This window comes from Arachis hypogaea, chromosome 19 (genome assembly GCF_003086295.3).
Source record: "Arachis hypogaea cultivar Tifrunner chromosome 19, arahy.Tifrunner.gnm2.J5K5, whole genome shotgun sequence".
Lineage (NCBI taxonomy): Eukaryota > Viridiplantae > Streptophyta > Magnoliopsida > Fabales > Fabaceae > Arachis > Arachis hypogaea.
Genome location: NC_092054.1, coordinates 102,559,201 through 102,582,349, shown reverse-complemented (window position 1 = coordinate 102,582,349; position 23,149 = coordinate 102,559,201).

The following is a 23,149-nucleotide window of genomic DNA, read 5'->3' as shown; positions in this document are numbered from 1 at the left end:
GCTATCTCTTCCTCATGAATTTCTCCCATGACCCTTGGAGGTATCTTCTCTAATGTAGTTCCCGACCGTAGAGTGATGGCATTGAGACCGCCTCTTGGGTTTGGTTGGGGTTGGGATGGAATGTTAGAGGAACTTGAGGGTTGATTGGTGTTGTTATTGGGGGTTGGTGATTGGCTTGACATGTTCATCTTTGAAAGCATGTTGGTGAGGTTGGCCAATTGAGTATTCAAGGCCTCGAATTGAGCCTTGTTGCTCTCATCTCGTTTTTCCATAGCGGCTCTAAGCTCATCAACTTGATTGTTGGAAGATGGAGGAGTTTGGTTTTGATTTTGTTGTCTATGGTGTGGTGCTTGGTACTTGGTGTAGTTATTTTGGTTTTGGTTGGAGTGGCCTTGGTTGGCTTGGTAGTTGGTGTTGTTATGGTGGTATTGGGATGAAGATTGGTTGTTGTTGTGATGAGAAGAAGAGTTGTTCCACCTTTGATTTTGATTACTTCCTTGTGCATTATCTCTCCATCCTTGATGTTGATTACCACCTTGATGGTAGTTGTTTTGACCATGAGAATGGTAGAGTGGACGGTTGTTGTAATTCACATTGGCTACCACAAGGGCATGTTCCTCTTGAATTTGATGGCATTGGTCGGTGTAATGTGTGGTGCTAGAGCACAAACCACAAATTCTAGGAGGGCCTTCAAGTTGAGCAACCAGAGGTGGGGCTTGGACGGCTTGGATGGAGTAGTATTCCTTTTGATCCCTTTGGATTTGTGTAAGGATGGTGGTCATATCCCCAAGTGCCTTGGTCAGACTTGCTTCGGAGGGGGATGGTTCTACCACACCCTTGAGAGGATTACTTCTCACCCTTGTGTGTTGTGTAGCTTCGACAACATCCTTTATCAAATTCCAAGCTTCTCCCTCCGTCTTGTTTTTCGAAAGGGAACCGCCACTAGAAGCGGTGAGCAATCTTTTATCTTCCGCACAAAGACCTCCGGTAAAGTAGCTAATGAGCAAGTGAGTGGTCATTCCGTGGTGTGGACATAACTCCAATAACCTCTTGAACCGAGACCAATACTCGTACAAACTCTCTTGGTCTCTTTGTATTATACCCGAAATCTCTTTTCGGATGTAGTCGGTCTTCTCCGGTGGGAAGAACTTATCAAGAAACTCTCTTCTCAAGAAATCCCAATTAGTCACAATCTCATCCGGTAGCGAGTAGAACCATGTTTTTGCTTGCGCTTCAAGAGAGAAAGGGAACGCAAAAACCATGATAGCTACCTCATCGGCTCCATGCCTTCAAGCCGTAGAACAAGCAACTTGAAAATCCTTCAAATGTCGGATGGGCTCTTGACCCGGCAACCCATGATACTTAGGAAGTAGATTTATCAAGCTACTCTTCAACTCAAAGTTTGGATCAAGGTTGGGATACCTTGCTTGCAACGGTTGAAGTATGATATCCGGAGCTTCTTGCTCATGCAAAGTGATCCAGCGTGGCTCCGCCATGTGTGGCTCACCTGTAGGATGCAAAGATGTATTAGTAGTGTCAACAGAAGAGTAGGAAGTAGCGGACTTCAAGTCACTCTCGGTGACGTCTAGTGAACAATTTGCCATAGTTGCCATGTTGTTAGGCGACGCGCACGCGTAGATCACACAAACGCATGACCTTGCGAAAGTTCAATCGACGCGTACGCGTGACATAGCCACATGCTGTACATATCAGAATTCGCTGGGGGCGATTTCTAGGCTGGTTTTGGCCCAGTTCCAAGCCCGAAAACACATAATAGAATCTGCAGAGTAGAGGAATCATTCATTCATTCAGAGGAGTCATACACACAACTTTCATTCACATAATTTTAGGTTTTAGATGTAGTTTTCTAGAGAGAGAGGCTCTTTCCTCTCTCTAGATTTTAGGTTTCCTAGTTTTATCTCTTCTTAATTCCAGCATTCTATCTTAGTTTAATTTAGTTTCTCTTCTACTCTTATTTATTCTAGCATTCTAGTTTATTTATTTCCCTTGTTGATTACTTTATGTTGCCACTTTAGTTTATGAGTTTTCATGTTAGATTTGATTCTCTATTTAATGCAATTTGAGGTATTTCATATTTATGATTGCTTTTTTCTATTTGTGTTATTGATGCTTACAATTGGTTATTTGGATTTTATTGTCTCTTATTGCTTTTCTATGCTTTTATGCTATGCCTTCCAAGTGTTTGATAGAATGCTTGATTGGATTTTAAGTTAGATTTTTCTCCTCTTGGTTTGGTAAACTAATTGGAGACTCTTGAGTTATCAAACTCCTTTGTTGATTGATAATTGAGAAGTTGCTAGTTGATTTGGATTCTTCTAAAGCTAGTCTTTCCTTAGGAGTTGACTAGGACTTGAGGAATCAAATTGATTCATCAACTTGACTTTCCTTCATAGTTAGAGGTTAACTAAGTGGGAGCAATGGACAATTGATATCACAATTGGTAAGGATATCTAGGATAGGACTTCTAATTCTCATACCTTGCCAAGAGCTTTCTTAATTATTAGTTTATTTTCCTATCATTTACATTCCTTGTTCAACCTTTCAAAAATCCAAAAAGATACAATCTCATAACGAATTATAAGTAACACACCTCCCTGCAATTCCTTGAGAGACGACCCAAGGTTTAAATACTTCGGTTTAATTTTATTGGGTTTGTTTTAGTGACAACCAAATTTTTGTATGAAAGGATCATTATTGGTTTAGAAACTATACTTGCAACGGAAATTTATTGTGAATTCTTTACTAGCAAAAATCCATTCATCAGTTGTCTCCCTCCTCGCATCTTCCTGTTTCTGTTCATCTTTTTCAAGCACAGGTTTGTTCTAGGTTTGAAATATTATTAAGTTAATATGTTGTTGAAATGCAATACAACAACAAATTTAAACTGTTAGCGTTGTATGGCTTTCTGTTAGAACTTGTGGTTTAACATTGTTTATGTTTGGATTTTTATTTTTTATTTGATATTTATTTTTTTCTGAACTCTATTTGTGCTATAATTTATTGGCATGAGGGTTTATGCTAGGTTTAAAAACTTTGTCAAATAGTTGATTTATTTGTTGTTAATCTTATTATTGATTAGTTTGTGATACTGAATAGAATATGTGGTTATGTTAGATGCAAGTTTAAATTGCTGTTAATCAAAGTTGAATGTTGAGGTTATAAAACAGAGCTATTAATCTTATGTATGTGTTTGGAATTGGAATGTGATTTCAGTTTTTAATTTGTTTGGAATTGGAATTGTTATCTTACATTTTTTTAATTTATTTGGAATTGGAATGTGATTTTAGTTTCAATTCTGACCTCATTGATTATAGTGTCCTTAATTCTTTTGTTACACATTTCATATAAAAATACTAGTGATGAATTGTTGATAGATAAAATCTTAATGTGTATCTTTTTCAATCTTGTTCTTTTGCTTTTCAAGGTTGAATTGGGAGTGTTTTTATGGTTGGACTTGTGACAAAATAATTGCCTTTGAGCTTTTTCGCTATTTTGGTTTTGCAAGTGTTCCTATGCTCATTTCAGTGTATGTAAAATTGTACTGAGACTGAGAATTTGGTTTTCAAGACATTTATGTGTGCACTTATGAATTTTATTTTTCCAACTGAATGTAGGTCTCATGGGGATTCTACAGACTACAGTTAATAACTATCTTTTCAATATTTGATAAACTAAAATGTTTTAAGATAAAGTAGAAGTTAAATTTCAGTTAAATATCATTTTCTGTCACAATTCTTTAGATGTCTTTGCCATGAGTTCTTAAATTATGGATACTAAACTTTTAGTTTTACCTGAGGGGTGAGAGGTGACACAATGTTTGAGGATCGTTTGATTTTATCTCCATATTCTATATTCTGTTTCGTTTCAATTTTATTTTAGTTTTATCCTTTAATATTTTATTTGATTCCATTTTTAAGTAGTAAAAAGTTATTTTTAAGTAGTAAAAAGTAGCTGTCACTACTTTAAAGAAGCATTTAATTGAGGATTGAAACTTGATATATGCTTTATCTCCATCTTCAATTATAATTTCTTTCAATAAATTTTATGCAGGAAATATACCCTGGTATTGGAGATTACTCGCTAGAATGTTATTATTATTTGTGGTTTGATGACAGGAAGAACCTGCCTAAAGTTTATTGATCATACAAAAATCATAATCTGTTGATCAATTATACTTCAAACGTGAATTGCATATCTATATAAATGTGAATGGTTACATTTTGCATATCCTGTAACTATTTCTTATACAAATTATATAAATTATTTAATAAAGTCCTTCGCTTGCCCTGCTTTAGACTCCTTTTATCTATGCACCTACTTCCTTTGAGTTTTCAGTTATTAATCTATAAATGAAAATTGTTGAATATGTAACATCCCTTCCAGCAAAATACCTTGCTTAAGTCAGTGTATTTCTACTAAAAGGAACATTACGTAACCTTTTCTAGTATTAATTACTTAATTATCAAGCTTTTGTATCGAGTTCGTGTTTCAGATTTAAGAAACTGCCAGAAAATTTTGTTTTTATTCATTAAAGTCATAATTCAAATATAATGCTATAAAGTTTACTTTCAAAATGCATAAGATTTTATCTATCAATCTATTAACGAGCTCAAATAATTATTTCTAATTTAAATTATAAAGTAAGCATACTAATCAAATTTTATAAAATACGGTTAAACTCGAAATATCAATTACCTATTTATAAATATCAATATCACATAGATGCATATGATGAATGTCTAGTCCTAGTACAGGCCATGAGCTCATGTGTCGGTTGGCACCCACATTCCTGACATTTATCCGGTCACGAGTTCACGATTTCCCGGATACGATTTTCCGTTCAAATAAATGTGTATATAATTATTAGCAGCTCTATTGAGACAGCCTCTGCTTTCTACTCCCAGGAAATATATACTCTTGGGAACGGAAAATTGCTGTAGGTATCCTAGTTTCCCTACAGAAGTTCTTGGGTTGCCTCAGGGTAACAAACGAATAAACAAACATTTCTTGGGTTGCTTTAAGCAACAAATAAATAAATAATTATCTCTTGGATTGTCTCAAGCAACAAATAAATAAACAATAAGTACTTTACTCTTTCCTTTTTCTTTCATAACTGCAAATACGCAAGTGGGACAAGACCCACGCCCTTGCCAACAACCTCATAAACCAAATAATCTTTTCTCAAAAGAATCATTGAAGTTATTATCATTAAACAAGCCTTAAATATTTATTTTGATTAAGTCCCTATACTTTTATAAAAATCTGGACATGATCTCTTCTGAAAATAGCACTTAACCACCCTTATGGGTCCAAATCAAACAATTTACCAAACTATTTTCAACCTTTCCAGTATCAAATCAATTCAGAATCACACAAATTTCAACATTGAATCAGTCATATAACGCTAAGGTTCAACTTTAATTTTATAAACTCATAATTGTCACAAAGACATCCTCAACACTCTATCTTATTTTCTGTTTTTTTATAGCAAATAAACTCGGAAGTGCGCAAACTTTATGTCCAGGCGTTCATCTTGAAATAAGCTTTCTAACAAACCAAAGCTCATAATTTTCTGATTTCTCTAGCCTTAGGAATAGAGGAAAAATCGTGACGGTTCTACAGTGCGTAAAACCATAAAACAGCAGCAGCATGTGATATTCAAAATTTAGTATAAAATCCAAGTTAAATCCAATGACCTTAAAAACTAATATGGTTCAACTCCACTCATCCAGGTTTCTTTTCCAATATGGTATCAGCGCAGTCCTTCCTGTAGAGCCTTGGGAGTGGACTGACTATGCTTCATTGCATACTCTGAGTGTCTGTCATGCTTTCTAACTTGTTCTGATGATAAGAGTTTATGTTTTATATGCATGACTGTCTGATGATTAATGCTATTAGTTTACCGTTGCATACTTCATGGTATCAAGTTTGGCCAACTTAATACTAATGACTTATGTATATGGAAACACTAATGGGTTATCATAGACGAAATAGAAATGATAGGTAACACGAATCACGAGGTTTTGGAAAACGTTAGAAATTAAGTTGTAGGGGGTTTACTTAAACAGTTTTAATTTAAGAATGTCCACAAGGTTTATTGAGTAAATTGCAAATAGGTTTAATTGTTGTGAGTGATTAAATTGATGATATGGATGCTGAATTGTGCCTGTGAAGTGTGACTGGAATTATTGATTAGTGATATTAATTGGTTATGCGAATTGTGAATTGTTTGACAAATAATTGTTGTGAATGCTGAATCCTGATGGATTATATTGGTTGATTATTGTTGAGCTGGTTATTGTAACGGATTTAGTTGTTATATTGATTGGAGTTAGGTTTAGAGGATAGTTGGAGAGCTGAATTTTGAAAAGTTGAACTAATTTGTTGAAAAACTGAATTTTGAATTGAACAGCAAGATTTGAAAGTGAGCCAGTAACTCAATAGTGATTGAAATGATAAGAAATTAAAAGCTAAGAAAAGTATAATAAGTATAATTGTTAAGATTTAATTATGAAGATTCTGTATTAACTGGAACATTAGTTATGATTTTTCCATGTTAAATCGTTAGATCTGATTTTCTGCACTATTTTAAATGAAGTTAGAAATTTTGAAGAACTATAACTAATTCTGTGATGATCAGAAATTGCGTGAGACCAAGTATGGATTAAGCTTGGGAATATAGGGAGCTGGACTAGTGAATTTGAGACTTTTTCATTAAGTTTATGATTTATGGTGAATTTTTGAATTATGGATGTCAAATCTGATTTTTCTGCAGAATTCTTAACACAACAGCAGCTTGTTTTCTCTACTGGAAATTATCCAGTTTGAATTTCGAAATGAAACTAATTTTAAATGAAACTTTGGTCTTATCACTTTAATTTCATAAAAAGTCAGAATTTTTGGAGTTATGGTTTTAAAGTTATGGATTTTTGAAATAAGATGCACTATGCAGTAAAAATCAGGTTTTGTTTTCTAAGTCAGTAATTTTGAGACTTTATAATTTTTAATTCTGAAGTTATATTGAGATACAATCAATTGGAGGTGAATTTTGAGTATGTTTAGCATGTATGATTTAAATTTCAGGGTTTTCCATGTTTTAAAGAGTGAGTTATGGGACTTGGAATAGGATATATTCATTGGCTTTTAAACAGAATTCTGCAGGAAACTACTCAACTTCCGAGTTACATAACTCGTTCATTAAAATTGATATTGACCTGGAACCAATTCGAAAAGAAACCTGGATGTGTGGAGTTGAACCATATTAGTTTTTAAGGTCATTGGATTTAACTTGGATTTTATACTGAATTTTGAATATCACATGCTGCTGCTTTTTTCTGGTTTTACGCACTGCAGAGCAGTCACGGTTTTTCCTCTATCACTAAGGCTAGAGAAATTTGAAAATTATGATCTTTAGTTTGTTAGAAAGCTTATTCCAAGATGAATGCTTGGACATAAAGTTTGCGCAATTCCGAGTTTATTTGCTATATAAAAAATAGAAAAGAAGATAGAGTGTTGACGATGTCTTAGTGACAGTTATGAGTTTATAAAATTAAAGATGAACCTTAGCGTTATATGGCTGATTCAATGTTGAAATTTGTGATTCTGAATTGATGTGATACTGGAGAGGTTGAAAAGAGTTTGGTAAATTGTTTGGTTTGGACCCGTAAGGGTGGTTAAGTCCTATTTTCAGAAGAGATCATGTCCGAATTTTTATAAAAGTATAAGGACTTAATCAAAATAAATATTTAAGGCTTGTTTAATGATAATAACTTCAATGATTCTTTTGAGAAAAGATTATTTGGTTTATGAGGTTTTTGGCATGGGCGTGGGTCTTGTCCCGCTTGCGTATTTGCAGTTATGAAAGAAAAAGGAAAGAGTAAAGTACTTATTGTTTATTTATTTGTTGCTTGAGGCAACCCGAGAGATAATTGTTTATTTATTTATTGCTTGAAGCAACCCAAGAGATATTTGTTTATTTATTTTTTGCTTGAAGCAATCCAAGAGATGTTTGTTTATTTGTTTGTTGCCCTAAGGCAACCCAAAAGCTTCGGTAGGGAAACTAGGATACCTACAGCAATTTTCCGTTTCCAAGAGTATATATTTCCTAGGAGTAGAAAGCAAAGGCTGTGTCAATAGAGCTACTAATAATATATGCGCATTTATTTGAATGGAAAATCGTATCCAGGAAATCGTGAACTCGTGACTAGATAAATGTCGGGAATGTGGGTGCCAACCGACACATGAGCTCATGGCTTGCACTAGGACTAGACATTCATCATATGCATCTATGTGACATTGTTTGGGTGTGCACATTGTAATTGGTTTGCCTATCTGAATAATTCTGTTTAACTGCTAGTTGCTATACTTGATGTAATTGCTCTTGATTGTGTTTGAACCTCATTACTTGTGTTTGTAACTGATTGGCTGGGTTGTAGTGAATTGGGTGTTGATTGAATTGCTTGAGCCTGAGGCCGTGATTAGTTTGTGGTTGAGGTGTAGTAAAGTATGAAAGATTAAGCTAGTTCAGCATAGACTTAATGAACCTATTGATGAGTCCATATTTTCCAGTATATTTTGGTTTGATTTGAGTGGATTTTATCGTGTAAACCCACATTTATTCACCTAAATAGCATGTTTTGTGTTTTCTCTCTAGATTGTGGCTAAATGTAAAAACAACCGTTTTTGAGCTTAAATTAGTGATTTTAATCCCACTTTTATGCCATTCGATGCCATGACATATTTGTTGAGTGATTTTAGGTCCTAGAGGCAAGTTTGGCAAGGCAAAAGTGGAAGAAAGCATGTACAAAGGGAGAAAACATGAAGAAAACAAAGGAGAAGCACACAACCATGTGTGCGTACGCACAACTCCCTGTGCGTACGCACAGGTACCAGTGCGTGCCTTCATTAAAAAGGCACGTGACTCACGATTTTGGGGCTCTTTTGACCCATTTCTGAAGGCTTGGAGGCTGAAATCAAGGGTTATATGAAGGAGCAACAACACATAACAAGGGAGCACACTTTAGATTAGGAAAAACACATTAGGAGTAGGAGTAGTGTAGATTAGGAAATTCTCTCTTAGGTTTAATTAGGGTTTATAGCATTTTATACTTTAAGTTTTGATTTGGAATTATAGCAATTGCATTGTAAGTATTTCTTTAATTTCTCTTTTAATTACTACACTTGTTCTACACTTGCTCCTATTTCAATTTCTTTTGTTAATATATATATATATATATAGTTTGCAATTTTGAGTTTTGGTTTATGAATTTGATGTTTGATGCTTATTTTATGTTTGTTGAGTTGTCTTTGTTGCTTGTTATTATTTGTGGTTCATAGCTTTCATTATTTTCCTAACTTTGCCATATTTTATTATTATGCATATTAGGTATTTGATGAAATGCCAATCTTAGTTATGGGGTAATTTCCACCCCTTGGCTTGGGAAAAATGAGTCTGTAGATTACTAGAGCCATAATGTCCAACATTTAGTGATAATTCTTGGATTGTTAGTTGTTATTGTTTCCACTAATGCTAGTTTTTTACCAATTAATTTGGTAAGTTAACTAGGAATTGTGGATTAATGACAATTATGCTCACTTGACTTATCCTTTGATGTTAAGGGTTGACTTAGTGAGATTAATCCATCATAATTATCATAGTTGTGGTTATGGCAAGGAAGGGATCCCATAACTCATCCCTAGTCAAGGTTGCATTTATGTTTTGAACCACTTTTCCATCAATTTTGAGTCTTACTTGTTTATATTACACACATAGTTCTTTTATTCCTTTATTAATTTACTAATTGAAATTTTGACTTGTTCTTTTATCTCTTTATTTGTTTATTTCAATCATGGAACCCCTTTGCTTCTCACAACTAAAATTGTATGCGCTCATCGGCATTAGTTCCTATGGAGAACGACCCAGGAGTCTAAATACTCTCGGTTATAATTGTGTTTTGATTGTGAAATATTCTTTGGATTAAACATTTGATTATGAGAATTTATTGTTGGTTTAGACTATGCTACTAACGAATTGATTCTTGTTTTGATTGATTCTAAACCGTCAAAATTTCTCATACCAAATTTTGGCGCCGTTGCCGGAGAGCTAGCGTCATGAGTGCTATATTTTGGTTGTTGTAAATATGTCCATACTGTGAATAGATACTTTTTGGTTGCTTGTTTGCTTTTGTTGGTAATTATAATTTTGTTTATTTTGTTAATTGATGTCTTTAGTTATTATTTTCAATTTTCTTTATAAGTTATCACCCTCTTGATTTGGAGTTTGGTTGTGCTTATTTTGTAGGGCTTGATAACCTCAATTTTGGATTGCATCATGGAATTGGAGCATCAATTTTAGAAGGAGCCACCTCCTTTATATTACAATGAGCCATAACCTTCCCAATGCACATACCCAACCCAAGGATATGGTGGATTTCACTTTGATTATGCACCTCCACCACCATATACCTATGATCCATACCCCCAACATCACCCTCAATCACCACATTTTTAAACACCACACCAATACCAACAACCACATTCTTACATACCACATCTAAACACTTGCCAACATGAGTCACCTCCCACATATACAACCTTTCTCCCAAATTATAAATCTCAGTTTTCACCCCAATGTGAAGCTTTCCCACCCTTAGCCCAAGACCAACAAGACCTTCAAGCCTTTCTCCAAGAGCAAGAAGGATTCCGAAGCACACAAGGGCAATTCATGGCTACCATAGCCGAAGCGGTGAACCGCTTGGTTCTACTACGCTCATCTGATCAAGGAACTCCTCTTAAAGAGTGTGAAGGAGCAATTGAAGGGTGTAGTAAAGAGGAGAGTATGGAGCCACAAGCGAAAGAAGAAGAGATAGGACATGAATTGGAACAAGAGGGTGAAAGTGGAGTATTTGAACCGGAGGATAGAAAGGGAGAATTGAGGGAGATTGATCAAGATGAGGATTCCATCACTGATGATTTTTTGTCCTCCTTGGTCAATCCCCTTAATGATCCTAATGAGCCTCTCCCCATTGAGTTTGAGAGAAACATGGAGGTAAACTTCTCACAACCTCCTTGTTATGACTTGAGTGATGGGAAAGAGGAAGTTGGTAAGAAAGGAGTTGACAACCAAGAGCATATTGAGTGGGTGGCAATTTTACCTATAAACTTCATTGGCCCCCATCAATATGATATCTTGGAGACGGATTACCAACTCAAGGTCTTTCTTAGGTTGGTTGATGAGCGGATAATTTATACGCTTTTTGGCATTGTTTTTAGTATATTTTTAGTAGAATCTAGTTACTTTTAGGGATGTTTTCATTAGTTTTTATGTTAAATTCAAATTTCTGAATTTTACTATGAGTTTGTGTGTTTTTCTGTGATTTCAGGTATTTTCTGGCTGAAATTGAGGGACTTGAGCAAAAATCAGATTCAGAGGTTGAAGAAGGACTGCTGATGCTGTTGGATTCTGACCTCCCTGCACTCAAAATGGATTTTCTGGAGCTACAGAACTCAAAATGGCGCGCTTCTAATTGCTTTGGAAAGTAGACATCTAGGACTTTCCAGCAATATATAATAGTCTATACTTTGGCCGCGTTTAGATGACGTAAAAGGGCGTTGAACGCCAGTTCTACGCTGCTGTCTGGAGTTAAATGCCAGAAACAAGTCACAAACCAGAGTTGAACGCCAGAAACACGTTACAACCTGGTGTTCAACTCTAGAAAGAGTCTCTGCACGTGTAACATTCAAGCTCAGCCCAAGCACACACCAAGTGGGCCCCGAAAGTGGATTTATGCATCAATTACTTACTTTTGTAAACCCTGGTGACTAGTTTAGTATAAATAGAACTTTTTATCATTGTATTCGCAGTCTTGGTTACTCCGGTTCCCCTCTGGGGCCGAGACCAATGAACTCCATTATCACTTATGTATTTTCAAACGGTAGAGTTTCTACACTCCATAGATTAAGGTGTGGAGCTCTGCTGTTCCTCAAAGATTAATGCAAAGTACTACTGTTTTCCTATTCAATTCAACTTGTTCAGCTTCTAAGATATTCATTTGCACTTCAACCTGAATGTGATGAACGTGACAATCATCATCATTCCTTAAGAACGCGTGCCTGACAACCACTTCTGTTCTACCTTAGATTGAATGAGTATCTCTTAGATCTCTTAATCAGAATCTTCATGGTGTAAGCTGGATTGATGGCGGCATTCATGAAAGTCCGGAAAGTCTAAACCTTGTTTGTGGTATTCCGAGTAGGACTCTGGGATTGAATGACTGTGACGAACTTCAAACTCGCGATTGCTGGGCGTAGTGACAGACGCAAAAGGAGGGTGAATCCTATTCCAGTATGATCGAGAACCTCAGATGATTAGTTGTGCTGTGACAGAGCATTTGGACCATTTGTAGCCATTGACAACGGTGATGCCCTTACATAAAGCTAGCCATGGAAAGGAGTAAGACTGATTGGATGAAGACAGCGGGAAAGCAGAGATTCAGAGGAACGAAAGCATCTCTATGCGCTTATCTGAAATCTCACCAATGATTTACATAAGTATTTCTATCCTTAGTTTATTATTTATTTTCGAAAACTCCATAACTATTTTATATCCGCCTGACTGAGATTTACAAGGTGACCATAGCTTGCTTCATACCAACAATCTCCGTGGGATCGACCCTTACTCACGTAAGGTTTATTACTTGGACGACCCAGTGCACTTGCTGGTTAGTTGTATCGAAGTTGTGACAAATTATGAATTGAGATTAGAGCACCAAGTTTTTGGAGGCATTACCAGAGATCACAATTTTGTGCACCAAGTTTTTGGCGCCGTTGCCGGGGATTGTTCGAGTTTGGACAACTGACGGTTCATCTTGTTGCTCAGATTGGGTAACTTTCTTTTCGTTTTCTTTTCAAAAAGTTTTCAAAAAATTTTTCAAAAATCTTTCAAAAATTTCTCCTTTGTTTTCGAAAAAAATTTTAAAATAAAAATGTTTTCAAAAAAATTATTTTTCTTCAGAATTTTTAAGAATGAATTCTAGTGTTTCATGAAGTATGTTGAAGCCTGGCTGGCTGTAAAGCCATGTCTAATCCTTATGGGTAGGGAATGTCAGGCGTGTCATGTCTGGATTACATACTAAAGCTTGGCTGGCTATTAAGCCATGCCTGACCCTTTGATTGGAGCTTTAGACTAAAGAGCATAAGATTCCTGGAATTCATATTAAAAATTTTGGAATCTTTATTTTTCTTTTTCAAAATAATTTTTGAAAAAATTAAAAGAAAAAAAATTTTCATAAAATCATAAAAATCAAAAATATTTTTCATGTTTCTTGTTTGAGTCATGTGTCATGTTATAAGTTTGGTGTCAATTGCATATTCATCTTGCATTTTTCGAAAATTCATGCATTCATGGTGTTCTTCATGATCTTCAAGTTGTTCTTGGTAAGTCTTCTTGTTTGATCTTGATGTTTTCTTGTTTTGCATCTTTTCTTGTTTTACATGTGCATTTTTGCATCCATAGAGTCTAAACATGAAAGATTTCTAAGTTTGGTGTCTTGCATGTTTTCTTTGCATATAAAAATTTTCAAAAATATGTTCTTGGTGTTCATCTTGACATTCAAAGTGTTCTTGGGGTTCATCTTAACATTCATAGCATTCTTGCATGCATTCATTGTTTTGACCTAAAACTTTTCATGCATTGCATCATTTTGTTGTTTTTCTCTCTCATCATAAAAAAAATTAAAAAATAAAAAAAAATATCTTTCCCTTTTTCACTCATAAATTTCGAAAATTTGAGTTGACTTTTTCAAAACTTTTTAAAATCTAGTTATTTTTATGAGTCAAATCAAAATTTTCAATTTAAATATCCTATCTTTTTCAAAATCTTTTTCAAAAATCAAATCTTTTTCATTTTTCTTAGTTATTTTCGAAAATTTTAAAAATATTTTTCAAAAATCTTTTTCTTATCTTTATCACATAATTTTCGAAAATAACGTCATCAATTAATGTTTTGATTCAAAAATTTCAAGTTTGTTACTTACTTGTTAAGAAAGATTCAAACTTTGAGTTCTAGAATCATATCTTGTGATTTCTTGTGAATCAAGTCATTAATTGTGATTTTAAAAAAAAAATCAAATCTTTTTCAAAACTAATTTCAATCATATCTTTTCAAAAATATCTTCTTATCTTATCTTTTTCAAAATTTGATTTTAAAATATCTTTCCTAACTTCTTATCTTCTTATCTTTTCGAAATTGATTTTCAAATTTGTTTCAACTAACAAACTAAATTTTTGTTTGTTTCTTATCCTTTTCAAAACTACCTAACTAACTCTCTCTCTCTCTAATTTTCGAAAATATCTTCCCTCTTTTTCAAAAATTCTTTTTAATTAACTAATTATTTTAATTTTTGATTTTTTATTTTCGAAAATCACTAACTCTTTTTCAAAAATTATTTTCGAAAAAATCACTAACTCTTTTTCAAAAATTATTTTCGAAATTTTCCCTCTCTCATCTCCTTCTAATTATTTATTCATCTACTAACACTCCTCTTCATCTCACATCACTGCTCTCCTCACCCTTGTGTTTCTTTCCTTACATTACATTCTTTGTCCCCTTCCTTTCTTCCACTCATACAGGGACTTCTATACTGTGGTATAAAGGATCCCTATTATTATTATTATTATTTTTCTGTGCCCTCTTCTTTGTCATATGAGCAGGAGCAAGGACAAGAATATTCTTGTTGAAGCAGATCCAGAACCTGAAAGGACTCTGAAGAAGAAACTAAGAGAAGCTAAATTACAACAATCCAGAGAGAACCTTTCAGAAATTTTCGAGCAGGAAGAGGAGATGGCAGCCGAAAATAATAATAATGCAAGGAGAATGCTTGGTGACTTTACTGCAGCTAATTCCAATTTACATGGAAGAAGCATCTCCATTCCTGCCATTGGAGCAAACAACTTTGAGCTGAAATCTCAGCTAGTTTCTCTGATGCAGCAGAACTGCAAGTTTCATGGACTTCCATCTGAAGATCCTTTTCAGTTCTTAACTGAATTCTTGCAGATATGTGATACTGTTAAGACTAATGGAGTAGATCCTGAATTCTACAGGCTCATGCTTTTCCCTTTTGCTGTAAGAGACAGAGCTAGAGTGTGGTTGGATTCTCAACCCAGAGATAGCCTGAACTCTTGGGACAAGCTGGTCACGGCTTTCTTAGCCAAGTTCTTTCCTCCTCAAAAGCTGAGCAAGCTTAGAGTGGATGTTCAAACCTTCAGACAAAAAGAAGGTGAATCCCTCTATGAAGCTTGGGAAAGATACAAGCAGCTGACCAAAAAGTGTCCTTCTGACATGCTTTCAGAATGGACCATCTTGGATATATTCTATGATGGTTTATCTGAGCTATCAAAGATGTCATTGGATACTTCTGCAGGTGGATCCATTCACCTAAAGAAAACGCCTGCAGAAGCTCAAGAACTCATTGACATGGTTACTAATAACCAGTTCATGTACACTTCTGAGAGGAATCATGTGAATAATGGGACACCTATGAAGAAGGGAGTTCTTGAAATTGATACTCTAAAAGCCATATTGGCTCAGAACAAAATATTGACTCAGCAAGTCAATATGATTTCTCAGAGTCTGAATGGAATGCAAGCTGCATCCAACAGTACTCAAGAGGCATCTTCTGAAGAAGAAGCTTATGATCCTGAGAACCCTGCAATAGCAGAGGTGAATTACTTAGGTGAACCTTATGGAAACACCTATAATCCATCATGGAGAAATCACCCAAATCTCTCATGGAAGGATCAACAAAAGCCTCAACAAGGCTTTAATAATGGTGGAAGAAATAGGTTTAACAATAGTAAACCTTTTCCATCATCCACTCAGCAACAGACAGAGAACTCTAAACAAAATACCTCTAATTTAGCAAACTTAGTCTCTGATCTATCTAAGGCCACTGTAAGTTTCATCAATGAAACAAGGTCTTCCATTAGAAATTTGGAAGCACAAGTGGGCCAGCTGAGTAAAAGGATCACTGAAATTCCTCCTAGTACTCTCCCAAGCAATACAGAAGAAAATCCAAAAGGAGAGTGCAAGGCCATTGAATTGATCACCATGGCCGAACCTGTAAAGGAAGAAGAGGACATGAATTCCAGTGAGGAAGACCTCCTGGGACGTCCAGTGATCAATAAGGAGTTTCCCTCTGAGGAACCAAAAGAATCTGAGGCTCAACTAGAGACAATAGAGATTCCATTAAACCTCCTTATGCCATTCATGAGCTTTGATGAGTATTCCTCTTTTGAAGAGAATGAGGATGTCACTGAGGAGCAACTCACCAAGTACCTTGGTGCAATCATGAAGCTGAATGCCAAATTATTTGGCATTGAAACTTAGGAAGATGAACCTCCCTTATTCACCAATGAACTAAGTGATCTGGATCAATTGAGATTGCCTCAGAAGAAACAGGATCCTGGAAAGTTCTTAATACCTTGCACCATAGGCACCATGACCTTTGAGAAGGGTCTGTGTGACCTTGGTTCAGGGATAAACCTCATGCCCCTCTCTGTAATAGAGAAACTGGTAATCTATGGGGTGCAAGCCACTAAATTCTCATTAGAGATGGCAGACAATTCAAGAAAATAGGCTTATGGACAAGTAGAGGACGTGTTAGTAAAGGTTGAAGGCCTTTACATCCCTGCTGATTTCATAGTCCTAGATACTAGGAAGGATGAGGATGAATTCATCATCCTTGGAAGACCTTTCCTAGCCACAGCAAGAGCTGTGATTGATGTGGACAGAGGAGAATTGATCCTTCAAATAAATGAGGACAACCTTGTGTTTACAACTCAAGGATCTCTCTCTGCATCCATGGAGAGGAAGCATAAAGAGCTTCTCTCAAAGCAGAGTCAAACAAAGCCCCCACAGTCAAACTTTAAGTTTGGTGTTGGGAGGCCACAACCAAACTCTTAGTTTGGTGTTGAACTCCCATATCCAAACTCTAAGTTTGGTGTTGGAGAGTCTCAACAATGCTCTGAACATCTGTGAGGCTCCATGAAAGCCCACTGTCAAGCTATTGACACTAAAGAAGCGCTTGTTGGGAGGTAACCCAATGTTTAATTATCTAATTTTCATTGTTCTTTCATATTTTATTAGGTTCATGATCATGTGGAGTCACAAAATAAATATAAAAATTGAAAACGGAATCAAAAACAGCAGAAAAAAAATCACACCCTGGAGGAAGACCTTACTGGCGTTTAAACACCAGTAAGAAGCATGTCTTGGGCGTTCAACGCCAGAACAGAGCATGGTTCTGGCGCTGAACGCCAGAAATGGGCAGCATCTGGGCGTTTGAGCGCCAAAAATGCACCCTGGAGAAGAGCTAGCGCTAAACGCCCAGAACAAGCATGGTTCTGGCGTTCAACGCCAGAAATAGGCTACAAATGGGCGTTCAACGCCCAGAACAAGCACCAATCTGGCGCTGAACGCCCAGAGTTGTGTGCAAAGGCATTTTGCATGCCTAATTGGGTGCAAGGTTGTAAATCTTTGAACACCTCAGGATCTGTGGACCCCACAGGATCACCTCAGGATCTGTGGACCCCACAGGATCCCCACCTACCTCCACTCACTTCTTCTCACCCCTCTTTCACACAATCCCATAAACACTCTTCCCCAAAACTCTTCACCAATCACCTCAATCTCTCTTCCCCATCACCACTTCACCACTCACATCCATCCACTCTTCCCCATAAACCTACCTCATAAACACCACCTACCTTCAAAATTCAACACCTCTTCCCCACCAATCCCACCCATATGACCGAATACACACATCCCTCCATCTCCTCCATATTTTCTTCTTCTTTTTCTTCTACTCTTTCTTCTTTTGCTCGAGGGCGAGCAACATTCTAAGTTTGGTGTGGTAAAAGCATAGCTTTTTTGTTTTTCCATAACCATTAATGGCACCTAAGGCCAGAGAAACCTCAAGAAAGAGGAAAAGGAAGACAATTGCTTCCACCTCTGAGCCAAGGGAGATGGAAAGATTCATCTCACAAGTCCATCACTAAGAAAAAGATAGAGCAAGCAAGAGAGCTCATTCATGGAGCTCAAGAGGCACAGGAAGCTCATCACCATGAGATCCCAGAGATGCCTCAAATGCATTTTCCTCCACAAAACTATTGGGAGCAATTCAACACCTCCCTAGGAGAATTAAGTTCCAACATGGGACAACTAAGGGTGGAACATCAAGAGCACTCCATCATCCTTCATGAAATTAGAGAAGATCAAAAAGCAATGAGGAAGGAGCAACAAAGACAAGGAAGAGACATAGAAGAGCTCAAGGACATCATTGGTTCCTCAAGAAGGAAACGCCACCATCACTAAGGTGGACTCATTCCTTGTTCTTACTTTCTCTATTTTTTGTTTTCTATGCTAAGTACTTATCTATGTTTGTGTCTTATTACATGATCATTAGTAGTTAGTAACTATGTCTTAAAGTTATGAATGTCCTATGAATCCATCACCTCTCTTAAATGAAAAATGTTTTAATTCAAAAGAACAAGAAGTACATGAGTTTCGAATTTATCCTTGAACTTAGTTTAATTATATTGATGTGGTGACAATGCTTCTTGTTTTCTGAATGAATGCTTGAACAGTGCATAAGTCTTTTGAAGTTGTTGTTTAAGAATGTTAAATATGTTGGCTCTTGAAAGAATGATGACAAGGAGACATGTTATTTTATAATCTGAAAAATCATAAAAATGATTCTTGAATCAAGAAAAAGCAGCAAAGAACAAAGCTTGCAGAAAAAAAAAAAGAAAAAAAATAGCGAAAAAAATAGAAAGAAAAAAGAAAAAGCAAGCAGAAAAAGCCAAAAGCTCTTAAAACCAAGAGGCAAGAGCAAAAAGCCAATAACCCTTAAAACCAAAAGGCAAGGGCAATAAAAAGGATCCCAAGGCTTTGAGCATCAGTGGATAGGAGGGCCTAAAGGAATAAAATCCTGGTCTAAGCGGCTAAACCAAGCTGTCCCTAACCATGTGCTTGTGGCGTGAAGGTGTCAAGTGAAAACTTGAGACTGAGCGGTTAAAGTCAAGGTCCAAAGCAAAAAAAAAAAGAGTGTGCTTAAGAACCCTGGACACCTCTAATTGGGGACTTTAGCAAAGCTGAGTCACAATCTGAAAAGGTTCACCCAATTATGTGTCTGTGGCATTTATGTATCCGGTGGTAATACTGGAAAACAAAGTGCTTAGGGCCACGACCAAGACTCATAAAATAGCTTTGTTCAAGAATCATCATACTGAACTAGGAGAATCAATAACACTATCTGAACTCTGAGTTCCTATAGATGCCAATCATTCTGAACTTCAATGGATAAAGTGAGATGCCAAAACTATTCAAGAGGCAAAAAGCTATAAGTCCCGCTCATTTAATTGGAGCTATGTTTCATTGATAGTTTGGAATTTATAGTATATTCTCTTCTTTTTATCCTATTTGATTTAGAGTTGCTTGGGGACAAGCAACAATTTAAGTTTGGTGTTGTGATGAGCGGATAATTTATACGCTTTTTGGCATTGTTTTTAGTATGTTTTTAGTAGAATCTAGTTACTTTTAGGGATGTTTTCATTAGTTTTTATGTTAAATTCACATTTCTGGACTTTACTATGAGTTTGTGTGTTTTTCTGTGATTTCAGGTATTTTCTGGCTGAATTTGAGGGACTTGAGCAAAAATCAGATTCAGAGGTTGAAGAAGGACTGCTGATGTTGTTGGATTCTGACCTCCCTGCACTCAAAATGGATTTTCTGGAGCTACAGAACTCAAAATGGCGCGCTTCTAATTGCGTTGGAAAGTAGACATCCAAGGATTTCCAGCAATATATAATAGTCCATACTTTGGCCGAGTTTAGATGACGTAAAAGGGTGTTGAACGCCAGTTCTACGCTACTGTCTAGAGTTAAACGCCAGAAACAAGTCACAAACCAGAATTGAACGCCAAAAACACGTTACAACCTGGCGTTCAACTCCAAAAAGAACCTCTGTACGTGTAACATTTAAGCTCAGCCCAAACACACACCAAGTGGGCCCCGGAAGTGGATTTATGCCTCAATTACTTACTTCTGTAAACCTTAGTGACTAGTTTAGTATAAATAGAACTTTTTATCATTGTATTCGCAGTCTTGGTTACTCCGGTTCCCCTCTGGGGCCGAGACCAATGAACTCCATTATCACTTATGTATTTTCAACAGTAGAGTTTCTACACTCCATAGATTAAGGTGTGGAGCTCTGCTGTTCCTCATAGATTAATGCAAAGTACTACTGTTTTCCTATTCAATTCAACTTGTTCAGCTTCTAAGATATCCATTTGCACTTCAACCTGAATGTGATGAACGTGACAATCATCATCATTCCTTATGAACGCGTGCCTGACAACCACTTCCGTTCTACCTTAGATTGAATGAGTATCTCTTAGATCTCTTAATCAGAATCTTCGTGGTGTAAGCTAGATTGATGGCGGCATTCATGAGAGTCCGAAAAGTCTAAACCTTGCCTGTGGTATTCCGAGTAGGACTCTGGGATTGAATGACTGTGACAAACTTCAAACTCGCGATTGCTGGGCGTAGTCACAGATGCAAAAGGAGGGTGAATCCTATTCCAGTATGGTCGAGAACCTCAGATGATTAGCCGTGCTGTGACAGAGCATTTGGACCATTTTCACAAGAGGATGGGATGTAGCCATTGACAACGGTGATGCCCTTACATAAAGCCAGCCATGGAAAGGAGTAAGACTCATTGGATGAAGACAGCGGGAAAGCAGAGATTCAGAGGAACGAAAGCATCTCTATGCGCTTATCTGAAATTTTCACCAATGATTTACATAAGTATTTCTATCCTTAGTTTATTATTTATTTTCGAAAACTCCATAACTATTTTATATCCGCCTGACTGAGATTTACAAGGTGACCATAGCTTGCTTCATACCAACAATCTCCGTGGGATCGACCCTTACTCACGTAAGGTTTATTACTTGGACGACCCAGTGCACTTGCTGGTTAGTTGTATCGAAGTTGTGACAAATTATGAATTGAGATTAGAGCACCAAGTTTTTGGAGCCATTACCAGAGATCACAATTTCGTGCACCATTGGTGCATGGTGGAGGAAGGGGTATTGGTTGCTAAGAGAATCCAAGGCCCTTCAAGAAGAACAATTCAAGAATTAGAGGTCAAGAATGGTGTGAAGCACAATTGAGTGATTTTTGGAAAATTTTAGGTTTTTACTTTAAGGGTAATGTGAGAGCTTTTCCATCAGGCTTGGAGCATACAGATCAACAAGAAGGAGAACGGAAAACTAGAACATGGGATCCCGGAGGAACCCTAAAGTGCAAGCTTGGATGGAGATTCAAGGAGGAGTGGAAACACAAGCCACCCTAGCAAGAGTCTCCTCAACAAGTCCAACTTAAGGACTATAAACCAAAGTGCTAGGTGGGAGACACCCAACCATGTTAACATTGTTCTAACTTTCTCTTTTGTTTATAGTTCTTGGATTTGATTGCTTTCTTGTATTATGTTGATTAGCTTAGGATTAGTTGATGTTTTTTTTGAGTTGGATAAGTTAAATTGCTTGTGGAACATGAATATTGGTATGTTTGAATTTTTGGGTTAGAATGTTGAATGAGCTAAGGCTTAGTACCTTAGGAATGGAAGAAAATTTTTTTGCAAAATAGGGAACCTGTGCGCGCGCACAAATCCTTTGTGTATCGCGTCCTGTGCGAGCACACAAACCTGTGCACGCGCACACCATTGATCATATCCTCTGTTCGCAGCGCCAGCATGGCTTGTGCGTGGATGCTCCCCTGTTTTCACGGCCTGTGCATGCGCACCTGCTCGTGCGTACGCACAAATACCATCTTTTCGCCAGTTTGTGCAAGCACACATCATGGTGCGACCGCACGCAAGCTTGTAGCCCCTCTGGTAGTAGCGTTAGCACAGCTTGTGTGCCTGCACCCCAATCCTTCTTGCTTCTGTGTGTGCGCACGGACGTGTGTGCGCATGCACACATGAAGCACTCCTAAGCAATAAAAAAAAGAATAGTCTTCTGTGCGCACGCACACGCTTGTGCGTGCGCACACTTCTATATCCCCGTTCTGTTCGAAGCACTCGCACACTTTGTGCGAGCGCACACCTCCCTTGTTTTCATGTTGTGTGCGTACGCACAAGTGCTGTTTTGGGCAAATTTTATTTGCGTTTTTCCTTAAGCCCTAACGCACTTCTACCCCCTCCATCCCTCCCCTACCTTGCTTTTTCCATGTTTTTCTACCTGTTTTCCTTAGTTTTCTTTGCATTTCATTTTTCATCTTAGTAATTAAATAAGTTGCAAGTGTTTGTTTGATGTTGGTTAGGTTGCTTGTTAATTGAATTTCATCAATACACTTATACTTTGCCTTAAATTACTAGCACCTAATTGGATTTGCACATTTACATTTTGTTGCATATTAGGTGAAATTTTTATAAGTGCGTATGGAATTAAGTGAATTGAGTTGAAATTACTTGTTTATCATGATTTTATATATCACGTTCATCACATGACTGGTACTTGCTCCTTGTTGGCATTTGTTTTAGTGACTTTACTTGATTGCTATCAAGTGTATTACTTTTTGTAACAAGTACCTATACCATGTGACTTTTTCTTTGTATTTCATAATGAATAAGCAGTTTTCTTTTCATTAATGAATTGGTTGTTTTTTATTGTGCTAATTTATATCAATCTTGGGCTTTCACACAATATCCAATATCTCAATTACTCGATTCACTTTTGTGGTTACCTAGGGTTGCTTGTGCCTTAAGTTTTTCTTATTCTTCACTTGCAACTTAGGCTACTTAATTGAGGGCTGTGCGATCTCTTTTGATTATGTGGTTACCGTTTTCACCCGGCCAATGTGTGTATTCTAAACCATGCACACTTAGAATAGACACACTGCCTTTTATCATACTACACATCTCACTTTTTCCTCAATTGTTCTTTACTTGTGTGTACAGCAACCCAAGCCCCCGCATCCACCAGCTGAAGGTGGAGGCACTTGAGAGACATTCCCCCCCGGATTGTGTTTGTGCATAGAGGACCGTACAATGCTTAAGTATGGGGGAGGA